Source organism: Bos taurus, chromosome 16 (genome assembly GCF_002263795.3).
Source record: "Bos taurus isolate L1 Dominette 01449 registration number 42190680 breed Hereford chromosome 16, ARS-UCD2.0, whole genome shotgun sequence".
Lineage (NCBI taxonomy): Eukaryota > Metazoa > Chordata > Mammalia > Artiodactyla > Bovidae > Bos > Bos taurus.
In genome coordinates this window covers 57584266-57607413 of record NC_037343.1, presented here as the reverse complement: position 1 = coordinate 57607413, position 23148 = coordinate 57584266, and the positions used below count along the sequence as shown (strand labels likewise).

Here is a 23148-nt window from a genome sequence, read left to right as displayed (position 1 = left end):
TAATTTCTTTAGAATTCACTTTACTCACCTCCCCAAAGGCTCAGCGGTAAAAAAAATCTGCCTGCAATGCAGGGGACACAGGAGACATGGGTTTGATTCCTGGTTGGAACGATCCCCTAGAGGAGGAAATGGCAACTCACTCTAGTATTCTTGCCAGGAAAATCCCCTGGACAGAGGATCCTGGTGGGCTACAGTCCAAGGGGTTGCAAAGAGTCAGACATGACTGAACGCAAAGCACAGAGACAAACAGGATAATATTTATAACTGTTCCTACTTTGTGGGACTGGTGAGTTTTAATGAGATGATGTGCTTAAATTACCAAGCAGAGTACCTAATAGGTGGCTTATGTTCCATAAATACAATGTTATCATTATTATTATTTACTAGGGTAAAGCTTTTCAAAGAACATATGTCCCCATGAGTGATAAAGAGAAGCATTAGCTGGAGATCCACATTCTTCATATATCCCACCATCAGGGAAACTTTTCCTTCCAGGTCATACCTGAAAGCAGGAGAGAAAAAGAGAAACAGGCATGAAAGTGGTCAACTAAACCCTTGTGATGAATGGGTGTTATTGTTGTTCAGTTGCTCAGTCATGTCTGACTCCTTGCAACTCCACAGACTGCAACACACCAAGCTTCCCTGTCCTTTATTATCTCCAAGAGTTTGGTCAAACTCATGTCCATTGAGTTGGTGATTCCATCGACTCAATGAATATGATGGGTAACAGATTTTAAAATCAGTTTACCTTTTTATGAGGCATAAAGGATGAGAAGGGACAAGAGAACATGGAAAGGGCCCTATGCAGAAGATATTGCTGCTGAAACTCCTAATTCTTTCTAATCCCACTTAACCTACACAGACATGAAGTCATGTCTAACTCCTTGCAACCCCATGGCCTGCAGCACACCAGGCTTCCCTGTCCTTCAAGAGTTTGGCCAAACTCATGTCCATTGAGTCAGTGATGCCATCCAATCATCTCATCCTCTGTCGCCCCCTTCTCCTCCTGCCTTCAATCTTTTCCAGCATCAGAATCTTCCAATGAGTCGGCTCTTTGCATCAGGTGACCAAAGTATTGGAGTTTCACCTTCATCATGAGTCCTTCCAATGAATATTCAGGGTTGATTTCTTTTAGGATTGACTGGTTTGATCTCTGAGGGACTCTCAAGAGTCTTCTCCAGGACCACAGTTTGAAAACATCAATCCTTCGGCACTCAGCTCTCTTTATGGTTCAATTCTCACATTTATCCATTATTACTGCTGCTGCTGCTAAGTTGCTTCAGTCGTGTCCGACTCTGTGTGACCCCAGAGACGGCAGCCCACCAGGTTCCCCCATCCCTGGGATTCTCCAGGCAAGAACACTGGAGTGGGTTGCCATTTCCTTCTCCAATGCATGAAAGTGAAAAGTGAAAGTGAAGTCACTCAGTCGTGTCCAACTCTTAGCGACCCCATGGACTGCAGCCCACCAGGCTCCTCCGTCCATGGGATTTTCCAGGCAAGAGTACTGGAGTGGGGTGCCCTCGCCTTCTCCAATCCATTACTACTAGAAAAACCATAGCTTTGACTATATGGACCTTTGTCAGTAAAGTGATGTCTCTGGTTTTTTAATACACTGTCTAGGTTTGTCACAGCTTTTCTTCCAAGGACCAAGCATCTTTTAATTTCACAGCTGCAGTGATTCTGGAGCCCAAGAAGATAAAATCTGTCATTCCCCCCCCCCCTCCCATCTATTCAGCATGAAGTGATGGGACAAGATGCCATGATCTTAGTTTTTTGAATGTTGAGTTTTAAGCCAGACCTAGAAACCATAGGGACTAACAAGGAGATTTGCTTTTTCTGGTGCTGGTGAAACACCCAAATGTTCTTCCTGCATCAACAAAGTCCCTGAGGAATGTAAAGTGGTGCAGTCACTATGAAAAACAGTACAGAGGTTCCTTTAAAAACTGAGAGTTAGCATGTGATCCAGCAGTCCTGCTCCTGGGTATATATCTGGTTTGTTGTTTAGTCACTAAGTCATATCTGAGTCTTTGCAACCCCAAGGACTGTAGACTGCCAAACTCTTCTGTCCATGAGATTTTCCAGGAATGGGTGGCGATTTCCTTTTCCAGGAGATCTTCCCCAGCCAGGGACTGAACCCACATCTCCTGCGTGGGCAGATGGACTATTTACTGGTGAAGCAACCAGGGAAGCCAAAACTCTAACTCAAAAAGATAAATGCACTCCAATGTTCATAGAAGCACTATTTACAATAGCCAAGACATGGAAGCAATCTAAATGCCCACCGACAGATGAGTGGATAAAGAAGATGTGGCATACACACACACACAGAGTGGAATACTACTCGACCATAAAAAAGAATGAAATGACATTTGCAGCAATATGGATGTACCTAGAGATTGTGATACTAAGTAAAGTAAGCCAGAGAAAGGCAAATATCATGATATCACTTATATGTGGAATCTAAAATATAATACAAGAGAACTTATTTATAAAATAGAAACAGACTCACAGACATAGAAGACAAATTTATGGTTACCAAAGAGGAAAGCAGGATAGGGCTAAATAGAAGTTTGGGATTAGCACCTACAAACTACTATACATAAAATAGATAATTGACAAGGATCTACCATATAATCCATGGACTTATATTCAATATATTGTAATAAATTATAATGGAAAGTAATATCCATTAAAAGTAATATCCATTGAAAGTATAATGGAAAGTAATATCCATGGAAAAGGTCAATTTTCATTCCAATCCCAAAGAAAGGCAATGCCAAAGAATGCTCAAACTACCACACAATTGCACTCATCTCACATGCTAGTAAAGTAATGCTCAAAATTCTCCAAGCCAGGCTTCAGCAATGTGTGAACTGTGAACTTCCTGATGTTCAAGCTAGTTTTAGAAAAGGCAGAGGAACCAGAGATCAAATTGCCAACATCTGCTGGATCATAGAAAAAGCAAGAGAGTTCCAGAAAAACATCTATTTCTGCTTTATTGACTATGCCAAAGCCTTTGACTGTGTGGATCACAATAAACTGTGGAAAATTCTGAAAGAGATGGGAATACCAGACCACCGGATCTGCCTCTTGAGAAATTTGTATGCAGGTCAGGAAGCAACAGTTAGAACTGGACATGGAACCACAGACTGGTTCCAAATCGGAAAAGGAGTTCGTCAAGGCTGCATATTGTCACCCTGCTTATTTAACTTATATGCAGAGTACATCATGAGAAACGCTGGACTGGAAGAAACGCAAGCTGGAATCAAGATTGCCGGGAGAAATATCAAGAACCTCAGATATGCAGATGACACCACCCTTATGGCAGAAAGTGAAGAGGAACTCAAAAGCCTCTTGATGAAAGTGAAAGTGGAGAGTGAAAAAGTTGGCTTAAAGCTCAACATTCAGAAAACAAAGATCATGGCATCCGGTCCCACCACTTCATGGGAAATAGATGGGGAAACAGTGGAAACAGTGTCAGACTTTATTTTTCTGGGCTCCAAAATCATTGCAGATGGTGACTGCAGCCATGAAATTAAAAGATGCTTACTCCTTGGAAGGAAAGTTATGACCAACCTAGATAGCATATTCAAAAGCAGAGACATTACTTTGCCAATAAAGGTTCGTCTAGTCAAGGCTATGGTTTTTCCTGTGGTCATGTATGGATGTGAGAGTTGGACTGTGAAGAAGGCTGAGAGCCGAAAAATTGATGCTTTTGAAGTGTGGTGTTGGAGAAGACTCTTGAGAGTCCCTTGGACTGCAAGGAGATCCAACCAGTCCATTCTGAAGGAGATCAGCCCTGGGATTTCTTTGGAAGGAATGATGCTAAAGCTGAAACTCCAGTACTTTGGCCACCTCATGCGAAGAGCTGACTCATTGGAAAAGACTCTGATGCTGGGAGGGATTGGGGGCAGGAGGAGAAGGGGACAACAGAGGATGAGATGGCTGGATGGCATCACTGACTCGATGGATGTGAGTCTGGGTGAACTCCAGGAGTTGGTGATGGACAGGGAGGCCTGGCGTGCTGCGATTCATGGGGTCTCAAAGAGTCAGACACGACTGAGCAACTGATCTGATCTGATCTGATAATGGAAAGTAATATGAAAAAGAATATATATACATGCATAACTGTATCACTTTGGTGTGCACTAGAAACTAACATAACATTGTAAATCAACTATACTTCAATTTAAAAAAATAAAAGTTATTTAATAAAATTAAAAAAAAAAACTAACTCTGAGTGCAATGGAAAAACTTAGCCTGAAGGTCTGCATACAAGGAGGAATGTGATGGCCCAGAGATTTTCAGGGTGGGAAAATCTCAGAGGCTTATCTTAAACATCACTTTAAGTTAAGTCAGCGAAACTAATTCAGAAGTCACCTGAATTCACAAACCTTGAGATAAATGGAGTTTGGACCTTTCAGATCATCCCTATCTATTGCTTTTTGTCCACTTTAAAATGGCTACCTTTTATCTCACACCCTTTTCTGCCGCTTATCCTTCCCAGCCGCCATTCATGTATAATGCTGTCTTTCACAAATTTGTCAAATCCACTGGACAGCAAGGGCCTCACTGGTGGCTCAGTGGTAAAGAATCCACCTGCCAATGCCTGCCAGTGCAGGAGACATGGGTGCAATCCCTAGGTGGGGAAGATCCCTTTGAGCCAGAAATGGCAACCCACTCCAGAATTCTTGCTTGGGAAATCCCATAGTCAGTGGAGCCTGGTGGACTACAGTCCATCGGGTCACCAAAGAGTCAGACATGACTTAGTGACTAAATAACAATTAGATAGAGAGCACCTTAATCAAGCTTGCCTTTTCAGCATTTAGCATAGTTCCTGGTACATTGTAGTGGCTCCATAAATACTCACCTGATAGACTCATGGTACATCAACTATATGAAGCACAACTGAGAAAGTGGTGTGTGTTGAAGCACCTACACCTCTCCCCATGAACTAGTGACTTTGTAAACTGACAGATCTGATTGGGGAGGATAAATTAGGACCACTTGTGGAACAGACTGAAGTCAACTGGCTTGAGTGAGAATTGAACCCAGCACCTTGCTCCATTGTTAACTCAGTTGAGTTAGCAAGGTACAGGCTGCCCCTGATTCACCAGGTAGCCCCCATGCCAAGCCTCCCTCCTTTTGCAACAGCACCCATCTTTGTGATGGTGAGATAGTTCTCCAACTGTACGAGCAGCTTCTCAAAGTTCAGATGGAGAAGCTGAAGATCATCTCCTACAAGGCAACTGCTACTCTCCATTTGCAGTCTCGAATCAGCCAGCAGTTTTAAAAACGTGAATAGAAGACTAGGAGGAAACAACTGGGAAAGGAAAAGAATAAAAAAACCCTCAGCCCTCTTGGACTTATTCCAGAATGATGAGACCTCCAAGGCCTCAGAGCTACAAGATTTAACCTAGAATTTCTAAACAAAACATTGAACCTAACACCAGAATTTTATGGTGGAATCCACAACTAGAGTTGCCCTTAGCTCTGGGGGAAAAAATATTCTCAGTTCATGTTCCCAAGGTGACCAATCCCCTTTTGTCATGGCTTGACTGGTGATAAACATACAGGGCCACTCCTAGGCCAGGTTCATAACCTTTAACCCACATTGCTTTTTTCTGAGCCTGGAAAACCATCACATCCCTGTCTACTGCTGCAGACTGGTTCATTCAAGACTGCCTCCCTCCACGGGGACTTCCCTGATTTCTATAGTGCAATAAGGAGTCCTTTTTGACACCTCATAATAGTAAAGTGTGGTCCTCTTGATCATACTATTGGGAACTTAATCTCACTTTATCTCAGATAGTATACTGTTATTTACTGAGATAACTTATTTGATCCAGGAAAGCCTGAAGGTACCTAGAGGCAACTACACATAGATTAGAATTAGAAGGGCTCTAGCTGACAGGCAATGATCCTAAAAATTTTACCATTAAAATTAGAGGAAAAAAATAAAAAATGATTGGTCGTCACCTAATCAGTCCAACCTCTCACCTTAGTACAGGAATCCCCTCCACATCACTCTTGCTGGATGTTCATTCAGCCTTTGCAGAAATTCTTGCAATTATAAGAATTTCATTTCCTTTGCAGTAACTCATTCTCATTAAGAACATTACTGAAGTTTTTAGAGAGAAAACAATAAAGTCCAAAGGATTATTAAAGGTAACTTTAGCAGAGATAACATGTTAAATATGCATTCATCAGCCACTTGTATCTAATTCTGCATGTTCTCTCATATATTTTTTTAAAAAAACTAAGATAGTTAATAGATAACTAACTTACAGATACCAGGGGGAAAAGCGCACTTTGATAAAACAGCAAATAAAGATGTGATTAGATAATTTATAAAAGATATATATGTGTACAATAAATATATGAAAAATACATTCAGTCTAATGAGTAATCAAAGAAATGCATTTACCTGCAAACTTGGACAAATAAAGTTTTAGAAAATAAAAACAGCCAATATAGGGAGATTTGTGAAATAAGTTCTCTCAGTCACTTACTGGTGAGAGTGAAAATTGCCAATAATTTGCATATGTGACTCTCCATACCTTTTAACCAGTAATTCTGCTTTTTGAAATTTATCCCAAGAAAATAACCAAAGAAGCAGACAAAGATTTATATGCAAGGATGTTCATCCACGTGATACTGCACCTTGGCAAAAAACTGGAAACAACCTACGTATCCCCAAAAAGCAAGAAAATATGTCATGACACATCCGTGTGACAGAATGCTACCAACATAAAAAAACAATTTGTATTGTTATTGTGTAGTCACTAATTTGTGTCTGGCTCTTTTCAACCCTATGGACTGTAGCCCACCAAACTCCTCTGTCCGTGGGATTTCCCAGGCAAGAATATTGGAGTAGGTTGTTATTTCCTTCTCCAGGGCATCTTCCTGACCCAGGGATCAAACCCACATCTCCTAAACTGGCAAAGGATTCTTTACCACTGAGCCACCAGGGAAGCCCATAAAACATAAATTATTTTGGGAAATTATTTAAATTTAATAATTTTGGAAAATTAAATTATTTAATAACATGGGAAATGGCAAAAATGAAATTTCAAGTGGAAAGAACAGGATTATAAAAATGCAAGTGCAGTAGGCTCCTGCTGCTGCTAAGTCACTTCAGTCGTGTCCGACTCTGTGGGACCCCATGGGCTGCAGGTCACAAGGCTTCTCCGTCCCTGGGATTCTCCATGCAAGAACACTGGAGTGGGTTGCCATTTCCTTCTCCAATGCATGAAAGTGGAAAGTGAAAGTGAAGTTGCTCAGTCGTGTCCGACTCTTAGCGACCTCATGGACTGCAGCCTACCAGACTCCTCCGTCCATGGGATTTTCCAGGCGAGAGTACTGGAGTGGGGTGCCATTGCCTTCTCCGAGTAGGCTCCTACTTACATTTAAAAATATAAATAGGAATAATTAAAATTGAAAGTATCTAATATCCACCACCCAGAGATGACCTTTGCTTAATGGGTGATAAGCTGTGGATTATTTCATGTTTTCTTCCTTATATATTTCTGCAGAGTTCAAATTCTATACAGTGATTTCAACCACTGTTATATCAAGAAAAATGTTTATGTTGTTAATAATGTTTTATAGTGAATTAGTTATGAAGGAGCTTTTCAAAGTCACAGTTAGCTAAGACAGTATTTAGCTGATGACCATATGAAAAGCCATCTTTAACACCTGAGGTGTTGCTTAGGTAGGGAGCTGGTCACAGCCAGGGAGAAATTTGGGGGAAAGCCTGTATCTTTTCATCTTTGCTTCTCCAGCACATAATATGGCACTCTATGGGAACAGTGCAAAATGAAAATTCCTTGCACGAGGACCACTTGTTCAAGAAATACTACAAATTTCAAACCAACATCAGTGGTACATTAAACTAAGCACAGAAGCTTCCTAAGTGGAGGCCCTGTGCAACTAAATCTCAAAATTCATGAAGCTGGTCCCACACCATGCACTGTAGGTACTCAATAAATTTTGTTGAAAGTAAAGCTAGGAGGATCCCAAATACAAACTTCTCGAAGGTGCCTCATGGCAAAACTACAAACAATAAGATTTTGAAGTTATAGGAGGGTATGAAGTCATAGAAAGAAGGAAGCAGTCTTTCAGAATTTTCCCAGACAGCCTATATTTGAACTACGCTTCCTCTTGTTGTAAATATAACTGTTTGATGGTAATCTGTAGTCACAATTTTGTATTTGGATGACACGATCACTCTGTCTACAAAAGAAATGAATAGTCTCTCTTTTATCTGTTCAAATAAGATATTTGGCTCTGGCTATTACAACTTCCCTCACTGTTTTTCCCCTCAACCCACTTTTCCTCTCATAACCCTTTAAGCTTGGCAACAGAACTCTCCCGACCCATCTTTTCCTTCCTGCACCCCCTACACACTGATCCTCAGCGCTCCCTCTGCTTTTAATGCCATCCAAGCAGACAGTGAGCCTGAGAGGGTGTCTGCAGAGGGTGTGGATAACCCGCTCCTAATCTCCTCCACGGTCTTCCTGCCCAGGCCTGGCCCAAGCCCAGGAGAACTGGAGCTGCCAGCTCATGGAAGCAGCTGCAGCCTAAAAGGAGTCATGGCAGCCAGGGGTTGTCACTTATCAAGGAGAAATGAGACAATTTGTTACAGCTGATTAGACTGGGGAAACTGAGCTGCTTGAGTGGGAACCTGACCTTTGCGCAGGGACAGTGCTAAAGAAGGATGCCTGGCCTCTGTTGCCAGGGCCCCATTCCAGCCCTCGAACATTAAAGAAATATGAGAAGTCTAACACCCCTTCGCTCACATCAGAAAACAAGCCGAGTTTGCAAATGTCTAGCGTCTCCTCCATCAACAGACATGCTGTAGTAATAGTATTGCTGTCCCTTTAAATGCTCTAAGTGTTCTTGTTCCTTCTTAATCACTGCCACGTGTTGGAATCCATTTTGATCCTCAGAAGAACTCATGTATGAGGTAGGACAGGTATTATATGACCACTTTTGGCTTAGGAAACTGAGACACCAAGAGATTAAATGATCTACCCATGCTCAGAATTTTAGCTAATGGTGGGGCCAGAACTCAAGTCCTGGTTTCCTGTGTTTGCTGTCTAGCTCCTTCTGGACTGCTATGGTGGGGGTTGGGTAGACGTCCTTTTAACAGAGACCAGTCTAGCAGAGACAGGGGAGGGACACGGGGAAGACAAGGGAGGGTGCAGCAGATTCTCACTGGAATTTCTGAACATTTTGCCTTGATAAATAAGATAGAAATACTGTGCCATTTGTCTGGCAACTTAGCAGCTACTCAGCTTTTAATTAATCTCATAAAAGCAGGAAGCCTGATCAAAAGTAGAATGAGGAATTTCTGTTTCAGTTTAGAATGAGAAGAGGGCATTTTGCTAAATGTGAATATAGGATTTCCAATGGCCTGGGGCCCTTTTAATTTTAATTGCTTTACCATGTTGTATTCTTTTCTGCTGTATAACAAAGTGAATCAGCTATATGTATACATATATCCCCTCCCATCTCCTCCCGACTCCCCACATCCCCCCTGTCTAGGTCATCACAGAACATCAGGCTGAGCTCCCTGTGCTGTACAGCAGCTCCCCACTAGCTAGCTATTTTACACATGGTACTGTATATATATTTCAATGCTACTCTCTCAGTTCATCCCACCCTCCCTTTCCCCCTCTGTGTCCACTGGCCTGGGACTCTCTAAACCAGGGAGTGTAGCTAGACCTTGAGGAGCTGGCTCAATTCAGTGCCACAAGTGTTATTGCACATATTCTCTTCAGGCTGCCACCAGGAAGGGGCCCTTAACTGTCTCTGAGCCCAGTTCTGTCTCTTGCTTCCCTGACTTCCTCAGGCAGACCTGGGGCTTCTTCACACAAAGCCCCCAACTTTGCAAGTGCAGGCTTCATCAGAGCAGTCACTAGATTCCAAGCTGTTTCTGGGTTCTTTCCCCATTATATTATGACTCCCAGAAAGCAAGGCTCATTGCCTAGTCAACTTTACATCTCAAAAATCTAGGAGATGATCTGGAACATAGAAGCCCCTCAATAAATCTATCTGATAGATGAGCAAATGAATGCATAAACCAGTTCATCTGAAACAGGTCCCATGACCTCTTCCAAGGTTCAGCTGTCCCATTTGTGAAAATAGGTGTAGGCACACCTGTCCTGACTGAATCACAAGGTTGTAAAATGACCAAATGTTTGTTTCGTTGTCAGGCCCTCTTACACAACACCTAAACACACACTAAAATGTAGAAAACCCGCAGACAGGAGCCCAGTCACTCTTGTTCCTGGTGTATCCCCAATATCTACATTAGTAGCTCAGTAAGGAAGTGTCCAGTTAGCACTGGTAGAAGGAAGAGAGATGGGACAGAGGATTGTTGGTGTTGTTGCTAATCACCAAGTCATGTCTGACTTCTTATGACCCCAAGGACTGTAGCCTGCCAGGCTTCCCTGTCCATGGGATTCTCCAGGCAAGAATACTGGAGTGGGTTGCTATTCCTTTCTCCAGGGGATCTTCCCAACCCAGGGATCGAACCTGGGTCTCCTGCATTGGCAGGCAGATTCTTTACCACTGAGCCACCAGGGAAGCCTGAGACTGAAGTATACACAATATTTTATAAACACATGACCTTTGACTGAAAAGATATGATGTTTTTTTCCCCGAAGTATAATAAGTTCTGGTCATCAGAAAGCATGTTGTGTTGCTGAGAGACTCTGCCCTGTTCCCCAGTTCTGTCCCCTCCATTGACCATTGATCCTCCGTCACTGACAACATGAGGAAGGCCATGTTCACCCTCCTCTTTTTCAGACGGGGATAATTTGTCTTTTTCAAACTTTCTGCAATGTAGGAGGATGGTGAGGCCAAGATTGAATCATACCAGGGAAGCCAGTATCTAAGAAGGATGTCTGCCATCTGTCCCAGAAGTAGTCTAGAGCCCGCCTTTGTGGGGGTCAATAGTCCAGGCTAGAAAGGACAACAAGCTGAGCACGGGCTGAGAGCTGGCTACCATCGCAGAGCTGGAGAGGGCACTGGGGCGCCTCTGCGGCCAGCCTGAGCCAAACAGCTACCTCAGCACAGGCACTTCCTGGGGATTAATGAGGCACAGAAAGGAATAACACCTCAAACCATTAACCCCAACCAGCCATAAATCCTCAGGAATTGCACGGCAGAGTGGCTGCTCCTGCTATATTAAGTTGAAAATGCATTTTAAAAGGCCTATGGATTTTTTTTAATGGACAACAATATCATTGGAAGCCAATGGGCCTTTCCATAGACAAAATACCTCAGCCCAGGGGCCTGGCCCTTTATTCAACGTGGGACATTCCTTCTCCTGCTTGAGGCTATCTGGCTTTTCTTGTGTCCTTTGCTCCTAGGATATTGAAAAACACCCCTTAAACTGAAAACACTGGAATGAGAAAAAGAGAAGCCCAACCAGCTTGCAGGAGCCACCAGTCTGAGAGCAGGTACCAGCGTGCGGCAGTTGGGTTCAGGGGGAAGCCAGAAGGGAGAAAATCAGGAGAGAAGACTGCCAAGGTGCAGCAATGCTCCATGACTTCTTTGACATTGAAATCCCCAATGAAAATATAAATGTTATCTGGTAGAGGAAGCCTCTGAGCCATTTTTAGGCCATTAGCAGCTTTGCTGTAAATTGTCTAAAATAGCCAATCACCCATTACAGCCAGGGGCAATGGAACTCAACACAGGTACTAATCTCAGAAGTAAGGAAGGTCAGGAATGTTGGGGGCAGGAGGGTGGAAGAAGTGGAGGAGGAGGAGAGACCTCACTGGGCTTGGCCAAAAGATATGAAGGACAATGGGTGGAAAGTGAATACTGGACCATCAACTTTTCACATTAATAACTCTTTCTAGACCAGGTCCAGCTAGGGGATGATTAAAGATACACAAGAGTCAGATAAGAAGGCAAAGCAGAGACAGAAGAAATGAAGGCCAATGAGATAGAAGCATTATTTTTGGCAGTCGTGGGATGCTGAAGTTACTGGGGGCTCCACTGACTATGAGTTACCCTTTGGCAAAATACATGTCTACTCCATGATTCAATTTCCTGATTAAAAAGCATCTCTTTCAAATAATGCCCCTCAGAACATCCTTCTGGGGGATGAAGAGTTAATATTTGAAAATCTCAAGGAGACTTTGGAGAACATCGAGTTTCTATTCTAAGTATGAGGGATTCCTATTCTAAGAAATTCTGTAGATTGACAAAACTAAATGGCCTCTACATCATATAACCATAATCCTCCTCTGTGTACAAAAGTCCAAAAATAAAGACCAGATGTCTTCAAATTGCTGACGTTGGTTGAGCTGGTTCCACTCGCTCACAGTGATTGCTAAACCAAGCTTTCCCTGGACGCAAAGCTGAGGATTTCCATCCTTGAGTTATTGGCTTTTTCTGCCACAATTTTCCTGTTCACATATATGGGCACCATGTCGGCCTCCCTCAGGTCTGGAATGGAGTTTTCCACTCCTTAGAGGATGTATCTGCAGAAGCTCTCGAAACCTGTTAAGTACTTATGCCTCCTCAGCAGCCTCTCCTGGCATCAGAGAGTCAGCTTCTCATTAGCAGCTGGTTAGAACAGCAAGGCCTCCACCAGTGACTTGCTCAAACTCTGGTTCTCCAAGAAACCTCTGTGAAGATTCTGCCCCAGGCCAGCTCTCCCTAGAAAAGCCCCAGACTGTGCTGGGAGGCCAGCGCTTTGTATAGGCCAGCTGGGAGGTGGTTTCCCAATTCCCAGCCCTCCACCCGCTCTGTCTCTTTCTCATAAATTTCCAACAGGGTTCCATAGTGCTAAAACACTTCCTGTTCTTATTCTCATGGTTTCTCGTATGTATTCACCCTATTAGATCATAAGTTTCTCAGCCATAAGAACTATATTCTGTAATTCCTTTTTATTCTCCCCATCAACTCTCACAGATATCAGTACATTAAGATGTTTTTGTAAAGAGCTGGTTGACTGGATAATTTTTTCAAAGGGAGAAACAAAAGAAAAAGTGAACTGTGATAGAACAAAGACAAAGAGGTGTATGTTTGCATATGGGTGTGAGTTCATTTGTATATTCACTCATTCCATAAGTATCTGTTGAACACCTACTACGTTCCAGGTGTTGTGATAGGCATAGGGATACAGCAAAGAACAAGAAAAATAAAAGTCCTTGAGCTCCCAGAACAACGCTTCCTTGGGACTTCTTTACATTATTTTGTTTTCGGCTGTGCTGGGTCTTTGTTGCTGTGTGTGAGCTGCTGTCTAATTGTGGTGTGTGGGCTTCTCATTGCAGCGGCTTCTCTTTTTGCAGAGCACAGGCTCTAGTCGCTTGGGCTTCAGTAGTTGTGGCGCACAGGTTCAGTCATCCCTTAGCATGTGGAATCTTCCCAGACCAGGGATAGAACCCATGTCCCCTGCACTGGCAGGTGGACTCTTAACCACTGGAACACCAGGGAAGTCCAAGGACTTCATTCAATATAGTTTTGCCAGGTCCTTGAGCCTCATACTGTTTGTGTGTTTGTAAAGTTTATTTAGTGGCTAAAAAGGGATGCTGTGTTTGGCTTTGTTTCATGTAAAGAAAACGTGTATGTGTCCTTTGAGAATATGTTTGACTTAGATTCAGGTTACAAAAACCAGAAAAGAATGTTAGATGTAATTTAGAACCCGATACTTTCCTTCATGATGTGTGACTTTTATCTCAAACCTGGAGGAAAACAGTGCAATTTACATATGCTAATAGGGACAGTCAAAATTTGCATATCACTGAAAATTGTGAAAGCTGGACTGTGAAGAAAGCTGAGCGCTGAAGAATTGATGCTTTTGAACTGTGGTGTTGGAGAAGACTCTTCAGGGTCCCTTGGACTGCAAGGAGATCCAACCAGTCCATCCTAAAGGAGATCAGTCCTGGGTGTTCTTTGGAAGGACTGATGCTGAAACTGAAACTCCAATACTTTGGCAACCTCATATGAAGAGCTAACTCATTAGAAAAGACTCTGATGTTGGGAGGGATTGGGGACAGGAGGAGAAGGGGACGACAGAGGATGAGATGAATGGATGGCATCACTGACTCAATGCACATGAGTTTGGGTGAACTCCGGGAGTTGGTGATGGACCAGGAGGCCTGGCATGCTGCAATTCATGGGGTTGCAAAGAGTTGGACACGACTGAGTGACTGAACTGAACTGAATATTTTAGGAAACCCCAAACTGCAGGTTACTACTAAATCAGAAGTATTGATTTCAGGCCAAAGATTTTAGACAATAAACATAATGATTTCCAACAAGTTGTTTGCTTTTTTATTTTTTTAATTATATTTATTTATAATTGATCGATGATTGCTTTGCAACACATCAATAAGAATTAGCCATAGGTGAACATATGTCCCCTTCTTTTTAAATTTAATTAATTTAATTGGGGGATAATTACTTGACAATATTGTGATGGTTTTGCCATACATCAACATGAATTGGCCACAGGTATACATGTGTCCTCTCCCATCCTGAACGCCCCTCCCACCTCCCTCCCCACCCCATTCCTCTGGATTGTCCGAGAGCACTGGCTTTGGGTGCCCTGTCTCATGCATCAAGCTCGCACTGGCCATCTATTTTACATATGGTAACGAACATGTTTCAGTGCTGTTTTCTTAAATTATCCCACCCTTACCTTTCCCCACTGAGTCCAAAGCTTTATTCTTTACATCTTTCTTACATCTGTGTCTCCTTTGCTACCCTGCATATTGGATCATAAGTATCATCTTTCTAAATTCCTTATAAATAAGTTAATAATTGGTATTTGTCTTTCTCTTTCTGACTTACTTCACTCTGTATAATGGGCTCCAGGTTCATCCACCTCATTAGAACTGACTCAAATGTGTTCTTTTTTATAGCTGAGTAATATTCCATTGTGTATATGTACCACAGCTTCCTTATTCATTCGTCTGCAGATGGACATCTAGGTTGCTTTCATGTTCTAGCTATTATAAATAGTGCTGCAGTGAACATTGGGGTTCATGTTTCTCTTTCAATTCTGGTTTCCTCAGGATGCATACCCCACAGTGGCATTGCTGGGTCATATGGCAGTTCTATTCCCAATTTTTTTTTTTTATTTTATTTTTTAACTTAACAATATTGTATTAGTTTTGCCAAATATTGAAATGAATCCGCCACAGGTATACCCGCGTTCCCCATCCTGAACCCTCCTCCCTCCTCCCTCCCCTACCCTCCCTCTGGGTCATCCCAGTGCACCAGCCCCAAGCATCCAGTACCGTACATTGAACCTGGACTGGCGACTCATTTCATACATGATATTATACATGTTTCAATGTCATTCTCCCAAATCTCCCCACCCTCTCCCTCTCCCACAGAGTCCATAAGACTGATCTATACATCGGTGTCTCTTTTGCAGTCTCGTACACAGGGTTATTGTTACCATCTTTCTAAATTCCATATATATGTGTTAGTACACTGTATTGGTGTTTTTCTTTCTGGCTTACTTCACTCTGTATAATAGGCTCCAGTTTCATCCACCTCATTAGAACTGATTCAAATGTATTCTTTTTAATGGCTGAGTAATACTCCATTGTGTATATGTACCACAGCTTTCTTATCCATTCATCTGCTGATGGACATCTAGGTTGCTTCCATGTCCTGGCTATTATAAACAGTGCTGCGATGAACACTGGGGTACATGTGTCTCTTTCCCTTCTGGTTTCCTCAGTGTGTATGCCCAGCAGTGGGATTGCTGGATCATAAGGCAGTTCTATTTCCAGTTTTTTAAGGAATCTCCACACTGTTCTCCATAGTGGCTGTACTAGTTTGCATTCCCACCAACAGTGTAAGAGAGTTCCCTTTTCTCCACACCCTCTCCAGCATTTAATGCTTGTAGACTTTTGGATCGCAGCTATTCTGACTGGCGTGAAATGGTACCTCATAGTGGTTTTGATTTGCATTTCTCTGATAATGAGTGATGTTGAGCATGTTTTCATGTGTTTGTTAGCCATCTGTATGTCTTCTTTGGAGAAATGTCTATTTAGTTCTTTGGCCCATTTTTTGATTGGGTCATTTATTTTTCTGGAGTTGAGCTGTAGGAGTTGCTTGTATATTTTTGAGATTAGTTGTTTGTCCGTTGCTTCATTTGCTAAACAACTAATCTCAAAAATATTCCCAGTTTTTTAAGGAATCTCCACACTGTTCTCTATAGTGGCTGTACCAGTTTGCATTCCTTCCCACCAAAAGTGTAAGAGGATTCCCTTTTCTCCACACCCTCTCCAGCATTTATTGTTTGTAGATTTTTGATGATAGCTATTTCTGACCAGCGTGAGATGATACTTCATTGTGGTTTTAACTTACATTTCTCTAACAGAAATTGCTTTCTATCTAATCTTAGTAGCAAAAACCCCAAGTTCATATTATGTTACTTTTTAAAGCAGGGAAAATGATTTGTAACTGAGATCTAATTTCATTCTTGCCACACAAAAGTGGAAGAGTACAGTATCTACTCCATGTCCCTTTAAGAACAGTTAAGGCCACATGATACTCTAAGGTAGGATGAGACTAGAGCTCATATGAAATATTCTTGACCCTCTCCTAACCTAAGGCATTTTAACTTTTTAATTTTAATTATAATTTTATTTTCAACTTGATAGACAGGTGAGTTGATTATACTCTCCAGTTCATAGCACACTATCATTATCAGCACGTGCAGAGCTTCTGTCATATTTTATTTTATTTTATTATTCTTCTTTTATACCTGATTTCAGTCACATTTCTCTCTCTTTCTCTTACTTCTTAGCCCCTCCCCAACCCTAAAGGCACCCACATTGATGTGTTTGATCTAGATAGGCAGAGATAGATACGTGTGCATATGCACATGCATTTGTGTGTGTGTGTATATATATGTTACAGTTAGGGTATATATATGTGTGTATATATATGTGTATATGTTCTGAATGTATACATATGTGGAGGGTTATCTTTGAAAATGTACATTATGAGGTGTGTATATGTGTTTTAAATTGACATAGGTGGTATTTGCTGGAAATTTCATTGTGCTTCTTATTTTCTTTCATTCTTCTCTTTCACGTCTATGGCTCTCTGCCTTCACAAACAAAGATCCTTTATGACTATCTTTGCATATTCCCCTTCCTAGTAATGTGTGAAAGCTTCTCTGGGGTGTATGCTCAGGCCTGGGATTCCTGGGTCATAAGGTGAACCCATAAACATCACTTTAGCTAGTGGCTTCCAGGTTATTCTCTAGAATGACTATACCAATGTACATTTCACCAGCACAAGAGTTCTAGTGTCCCCAGGTCCTCACCAATAACTTCTAATTTTTGCTATTCTAGTTGAATGTAAAATTGTATTTCATTATCATATCTCTGATTTCAGAGTTTGAGCAAATCATCATATACTTATTAACTATTCAGATCACCCTTTGGGTAAATTACCTACTCCTGTTCATTGAGTTCCCCAATCTGTCTTACTGAATTGTAAGAATTCCTGTTCTACCCTAGATATCTATCCCTTATTGTTATATTGGTGAATGAAAATATCTTCTCCCAGTCATTATCAGTCTATTAACTTGATCCATGTACATTCATTGAAGAGAACTCCTCTAATGTTTTGTAGTCAAATACATCAACAATTTGCCTTATGAATTATGCTTTGCTGGTCTTATTTTAAAAGGCCTCCCTCACTCCAAATTCACAAAGACATACTTTTCCACTAGTTTTATAATTCCATTCACATTTAGGTCTTTAATCCTTCTAGAAGATTAATTTTTAGTATCATATAGGAATCTGTCTTAATGGTTTCCATATAATGACTTTATTTCCTTAGTATCATATATTTAACAATCCAATGATGTATATTACACATTTGTAGGGCCCTATCTTTTGTATGTCAAATCATTTGGAAACATGAGTCTACTTTTAATTCTTGTTTCCTTTAACATGGATTTATTGTCCTATGCTTTTTCTCACACAATTTTTGCTTTTTCTTGCTTTTACTACTTATTGATTTTACTACTATGGCTTAATATGTTTCCCTGTCTGGTGGAATAAATCTTCTTTGCTCTTCTTTTCAAATTTGACTTTGCATCCCATGGACATTTGTCAATCTATACAAACTGTACAATAAGCTCCAAGTCACTTCTGTTGTCTTGAAAGACCACATGAGCTTTCACTTCCTCCACTCTAGCCCTTTATGTCGTGCAGTTAATAAAAACCCAACTGAAAGCAATTTAAGTCAATAATAATAATGCAGTAAGTGTTCAAACAATATCATCAGGACTTTGTCTTTTCTTCTGCCTCTTGACTCTACTTTCTTCTTAGTTGGCTTCCATCACAGACAAAAGTTCTCCAGGAGTAGGTCCCTAGCTACATCTTACTTTGCTAGCCACCCAAGCAGAAAGAAGATGGTTCCTCCCTGAGAGTTTCATCAGAGTTTTGGATGGGGTTCTCATGCCCCATCCTTCCCTGTCCTGAAACATGCTCCATCCTCAAACAACTGATGTAACCAGACTTTAGAAGGTTCTGTTTGGCCAGGCCCATGTCTTTTGCCTGCCAACCACTGGATCAGCCCCATATGACACAAGTGAAGTAGAAGGGAAAGAGTATTTCCATGAACAAAAGCTGAAATGCGCCCCACAAGGGCTGGTAAAACCTATGAAGGCTAACTATCCACTGTGACAATCCATCGCACGGAATTTTTTTTTTTTTCCTACCTGACTCCTCCTGCCAGAACATAAGCTCCTTGAGGGCATGTCATGTGTCTCTTCACCTTAGAGGCCTGAGTACCTAGTCAAGAGTCTTTATATAGTGGGCACTCAACAAACATCTACGGAATTTGAGAAAGTGAATGAATGAAAGGATGCCAGGAACAGTAGTTAGGGCTAGGCTGCATCTTAAGCAGAGAGAAGAAACAACAGTGACTGCATCAAACCCTTTAAATTAGGATTTAAAAAGCCAAGAGGTCAACCTCAGAAATGGGATCATGGCTCCTCTTGTCACATAGATATAAAATCTAACAGTTAATTCCACCAACTTTCCCAGTGACCTGATACGTCTTGTAAGAGGAAGTCTAAGGCAGTGGTTCAAAGTTTTAATTAGAGAGTGACAGTCCTGATTCCCATCCTAATTCTGCGACTTATTAAAACTTGATTCATTTAGCCATTTGGGGCCACAATTTCTTTTCTGCACAATGGGACTAATAGGTACACTGGAGAGTTGTTATGATATTTTCAAAGAGAATTATGTAAGGACCTCAACCAGTATCTGCAGTGGGCTATAAGAAAATCTTTCCCTTCTGGTGTGCAACCTTGGGAGTTCCCTGGGCAAGATTCAAAACTGGTCCCCATACACTGAGGGCAAAGAGAGACCAAAGAGGTATACCACTCCAGATTGGTACATGGAAGTTTTAATGACCAAGGGGACATACATATGAAGCTTATCTTGGGTGGCTGCAAGACAAGCAGATCTTGGCCCCCACCTGCCAGAATCTCAAAAGTTTATACAGAGGCCTTCGCTGGAGTCAGTTACATATTCTGTCCAGATGGTTTCAACAACATCTTACTCTCTTAAGGCTGTCCTTGAGACAATGCTAGTGTGAGAACAGTAAGTGGACATATAGTTTAAGGACAGAGGAAGGGATGAGGAGCCTCTGCTTGCCCAGGTCCAGCTCACAGGCCAACGAGAGGTTATCTCCTTTCAATGACCTCCTCCAACACAGCTGCAACAGATTTTTCAATCACCTATTAAGTGTCAGGCAGGGTTGTTGTTGTTGTCGCCAAGTCGGGTCTGACATTTTGTAACCCCATGGATTGAAGCATTCCAGGCCTCCCTGTCCCTTACTATCTCCCGGAGTTTGCCAGAGTTCATGTCCATTGAATTCATGATGCTATCCAACCATCTCATCCTCTGGCACCCTCTTCTCCTTCTGCCTTCAATCTTTCCCATTAGGGTCTTTTCCAATGAGTTGGCTGTTCGGGCAAGATGCTTAACTCTATTCATAGATCTCTTCATTATTTTTCTAATTCCTTTGATCTGAATTTATAGTTAACATCAGTTATTTCTTTCAAATGCTCTCCAGATCTAGACCACAGCATTATTTGACTATGCCAGGTCCTTGATGAATCTTCTAAGACCAAATAAAACACACTGACAGTTTGGAAATCAAGGACTATATGTTTTTGGAAATACCAATAAAGGTTTTCTTAAGAGGAAAAAGGGTTACCCTATAGAGCATAATTGGAGTTAATGGCCATTAATAATATGTCATTATAGTTGTGAAAGTTATATTAACTAATCCTTCTTGAGAACCATTGCAAATTTCTTTTCTGTATGAAAAGAGAATCAACAGTAGTTAAGCAAGAGTGTAACCAGGAAAAGTCCCAGCCTTGATCTAAACCCAAAGGGAAATTAGGAGCATGAATTACAACTTCAAAGTTTGTCTCTCCTCAAGACCAGAAATCTCGGCTTTCATACTCCATGAAGTCAGCCATTGGCTAACTGGTATATAGACCAAGAAGCTCTAGAAAGCCAAGGACAGTCCTCTAAAGGAGGTGGATCTGTGAGTCATTAGTCATTTTTTGTGGTACACAGGCCACAAAGAATCAGTAGGAAGACCTGAGATTCTGAAGAAACGCTGGTTTCACTGCATGTACAGTTAAGACACAAGCCTCTGCAGCAATACCATCACATATTTGTGGACACAGTGGGGGAAGAGAGACTGGGACAAACTGAGAGAGTAGCACTGAAACATACACATCACCATATGTAAACTAGAGAGCCAGTGGGAATTTGTTGTATGATGCAGGGAGCTCAACTCTCCTCTGTGACAGTCTAGAGGGGCTGGATGAGGTAGGAAGTGGGAAGGAGGTTCAAGAGGGAGGAGACCCATGTATTCCTATGGCTGATCATGTTGATGTATGGCAAAAAGCAGCACAACATTGTAAAGCCATTATACTCCAATTAAAGATAAGTAAATTTTTTTTTAAATGTAGGGACTTCCCTGGTGGTCCAGTGGCTAAGACTCTGTGCTCCCAATGCAGGAAGCCTGGGATTTGATCACTGGTCAGGGAACTAGATCCCACATGCCGCAACTACAAGTGTCTATGCTGCAGCTAAAAAAATCCCACATGCTGCAATTAAAGATACCATGTGCTGCAATTAAGATCCAGCATGGCCAAATGAGGAAATAAATAATTATTTTCAAAAATAAAATTTAAAAAGCCTCTGGCTTCTTCAAATCCAGCCATGCCTCTAATTTAGGATGAGATGAAACTGTCATCTGATCACATTTAATCCTTGCCCAAAAAAACATGTGAGGTAGTTGCAACTATTATTCCAATCTTAACCAAAGCTTAAAGAAATTATGGGACTTGCCCAAGAACACACGGCTTTTAAGTGTGTGAGCCAGGATTCAAACTCTGGTTTATCTTTCTCAGAGTCTAAGCTTCTGAATGCTATTCTATAAGTCAATACATATTTATTCTTTTAATTTTACTAGCATCATGGAGAAGAGACTAGGCTAAACAGACAGACATTGATAGAAAGGGAATTGATTGCCCAAGTGTACTCATCCCCTTCGTGCCTCTAGCATTGTAGATACTCAGTAAATATCCATTTAATAAGTGAAGAAGTGACTATAATGCAGGGGCCTTCTCCATACAGCAGTCTTAAGATATTCATAGATGTGTTGTTGTTGTTCAGTCACTAAGTCATGTCCGACTATTTGCAACCCCACAGACTGCAGCATGCCAGGCTTCCCTATCCTTTACCATCTCCCAGAGTTTGCTCAAACTCATGTCCATTGAGTCAGTGATCCTCTCTAACCATCTCAGCCTCTGCTGCCCTCTTCTTTTGCCTTCAATCTTTCCCAGCATCAGGATCTTTTCCAATGAGTCGGCTCTTCACATTAGGTGGCCAAAGTGTTGGAGCTTCACCTTCAGCATCAGTCCTTCCAGTGAATATTCAGGGTTGATTTCCTTCCTTTAGGGTGGACTGGTTTGATCTCCTTGCTGTCCGAGGGACTCTCAAGAGTCTTCTCCAGCACCACAATTCAAAAGCATCTGTTCTCTGGCACTCAGCCTTTTTTATGGTTCAACTCTCACATCCATACATGATTACTGGAAAAACCATAACTTTGCCTATACGGACATCTGTCGGCAGAGTGATGTCTCTGCTTTTTTATATGCTATCTAGGTTTGTCATAGTTTTCCTTCCAGGGAGCAAGGGTTTCTTAATTTCATGGCTGCAGTCTCCATCTGCATGATTTCTGAGCCCAAGAAAATAAAATCTGTCACTGCTTCCACTTCTTCTCCTTCTATTTGACATGAAGTGATGGGACCAGATGTCATGATCTTGGTTTTCTGAATGTTGAGTTTTAAGCCAGCTTTTTCACTCTCCTCTTTCACCTTCATCAAGAGGCTCTTTAGTTCCTCTTCACTTTCTGCCATTAGAGTGGTATCATCTGCATATCTGAGATTGTTGATATTTCTCCTGACAATCTTGATTCCAGCTTGTGATTCATCCAGCCTGGTATTTTGCATGATGTGCTCTGCACAGAAGTTAAATAAACAGGATGACAATATACAGGCTTGTCATACTCCTTTCCAAATCTTGAACCAGTCAGTTGTTCCAAGTAATGTTCCTACTGTTCCTTCTTAACCTGCATACAGGTTTCTCAAGAGACAGGTAAGGTGGTCTCATATTCCCATCTCTTTAAGAATTTTCCACAGTTTGTTGTGATCCACACAGTCAAAGGCTTTCACATAGTCAGTGAAGCAGAAGTACATATTTTTCTGGAATTCCCTTGCATTCTCTATGATCCAGTGAATTTGATCTCCGGTTCCTCTGCCTTTTCTATACCCAGCTTGTACATCTGAAAGTTCTCAGTTTACGAACCGCTGAAGCCTAGCTTGAAGGATTTTGAGCATAACCTTACTAACAGGCAAAATCAGCACAATTGATTGTCAGTTTGAACATTCTTTGGCACTGCCCTTCTTTGAGATTGGAATGAAAACTGACTTTTTCCAGTCCTATGGACACTGCTGAGTTTTTCACATTCGCTGACATATTAAGTGCAGGACTTTAACAGCATCACCTTTTATGATTTTAAATAGCTCACCTCCACTAGCTTTGTTTG

At 41.6% G+C, this 23148-nt stretch overlaps 1 long non-coding RNA gene across 1 annotated transcript in view; it reads right to left on the bottom strand.

Annotated features, from left to right (window-relative positions):
- Positions 1-292: 292 nt before the first annotated feature.
- Positions 293-23148, bottom strand: part of LOC132342482 (uncharacterized) — a 35159-nt gene continuing 12303 nt past the window's right edge. Inside the window, exons 3-4 of the long non-coding RNA XR_009490887.1 lie at positions 6001-6121; positions 293-5323 (exon numbers count right to left, since the gene is read on the bottom strand). This is a non-coding gene — a long non-coding RNA (uncharacterized lncRNA). The remainder of the gene's footprint in view (positions 5324-6000; positions 6122-23148) is intronic.